A 2,106-nucleotide genomic window follows, 5' to 3' on the forward strand; every position below is an offset into this window, starting at 1 on the left:
AAAACCAACATGGTTGAAATTGTCTCTTTGTTTTCCTCCAATCATCCTTTCCATATTTTTTCTTTTTTTCTTTGGTAGAAGTTCGAATATGCTTGCTACCTTTATTTTTTTTCCTCCCTTGTAGCATTTCACCCAAATTGAAGGTAATGGAGACTTTATAGACCTTCCTTTGTTCACCTTTCACATGCACACCCTTATCATGATCAGGTCAGAGTGTACCATGATTATTAAGCTTTACTGCCTTCCATACAAAGCCAAAAGAATCAAAAAAGAAAAAAAAACACACTTCTTATGATCTCTTTCTTTTACTAGCCTCATTGTGATACTTAGTCACCACATCAAACTTCTCATCCAGTTGTACTCCCCCAATTGTTAGCATGCACAATTTGCCACTTGTCCCTTCTTACTAATTGTAGCACCCAAACAACTCATTGCATCCCCAATACTCTGCATAATCATTTTTCTAGCTTGTTTGTCCCTATTTTCATGGTCCCCACATGCACATTAATGTCTTTATTCACGTTTAATATGTTTCATGCAACTGCCAATATCATCTCGAGGATTATCATTCACAATCAGTCTTGGAGAATTCGCTTCACCACTAACATTCACACATCACTTGACCTTCTTTCTTCGATTTCCACCGCTTGTACCTACATTCTAGCCACGACTCTCTCCATCTTTGTTGCTTCAAAACCATTTAAAGCTTTACTTTCCACTTTCAGCCAAATCCCAAATGTCCTTGCCATAGTTTCTCTTTGTTCCTTCAATCATATAGAGATCACCATCACAACTCATTTTTTTTTGGTAAATCAGCAAAAGAATTTATTATGCACACAAACAAATTACAAACACCAATCAATTAATTACAACGTAACTGTCCCACCAAATCTATATCCTCCTTACCTACCTTTCCTTGCTTTAGACAAAAAATCCTTGTACAAACATCCGATTTAATTTTCCTAACAACAATACTAACCATTGGTACCAACAGATTCCAAAATGCTTCATTTCTAGCTTTCCAGGTGTGGTAAACACTAGCATTAAGAGCACAACAGTACACTTTCCTTCGACAATTAGACTGTCCACTTCTTCTAATCCAGTTCAAAATCCCACCTATCTCATATCTATTAGTTCCAATATTTAACCATCTCAGAATATGAGTCAGACATTGCTTATTAAACTTACATTCAAATAATAAATGCTTATGAGACTCTTCCAACTGACCACATATAACACAACATGGGTCCTACACAATACCAAACCTTATAGGTCTATCTCTAGTCGGCAACCCTTTTTTTAACACCAACCATGTTACAAACTTATGTTTAGGGATACCTAGTCTTTCCCAAATGAAAGAAAACTTCCATCTTGTATCTGTTTTGTCCTTCAGCAGCTTGTACATTTTAGCAATGTTGTAGTTTGGCCATCTATTTGTACTTTGGAGAAAATTTCCCTTTAGCTCATTCTTCGTTTTGACCACTCTTCTCCAGTACCAACTACTATTTATTGGAGCCGTATAATTCCACCAATTTGCCTCTTTAATGTACACCGAATGCACCCACTTCACCCATAGGTTATCTTCTTTCTTAGCTATAGCCCAAACATACCTCCCAAGAGCACAAATGTTCCATATTCAAATATCTGTAAAACCAAGCCCTCCCTTTTATTTAGACTTCCCAATCTCAGTCCAAGACACTCTCCCGGGACCATCCATATAATTTGTACCTTTCCATAAAAAAGCTCTACAAATTTGGTTGATTCTTGCAATCACCGCTCGAGACAGAATGACCAATTGAGACCAGAAAATTTGATAGATATGAGGACAGAGTTAATAATAATACATCTCCCTGGAAACGAAAGATTCCTCGAGCTCCAACTCCTTATCCTTTTAACCATTTTCTCAACCAAGCACTCACAATCAGCTTTAGATATCCTTGTATTGCTAATGGTCATTCCTAAATATTTAAAGGGAAGATTGCTGCGAACAAAACGTGTCATGTCAGTAAGCCTAGTCCAGTCCCCATCTTGCAAACCGACTCCAAAAATGGCTGACTTCTGTTTATTAGCTTGCAAACCAGAACTCTCAGTAAACAGCTGAAAACC

The sequence above is a fragment of the Humulus lupulus genome, chromosome 3, assembly GCF_963169125.1.
Source record: "Humulus lupulus chromosome 3, drHumLupu1.1, whole genome shotgun sequence".
NCBI lineage: Eukaryota > Viridiplantae > Streptophyta > Magnoliopsida > Rosales > Cannabaceae > Humulus > Humulus lupulus.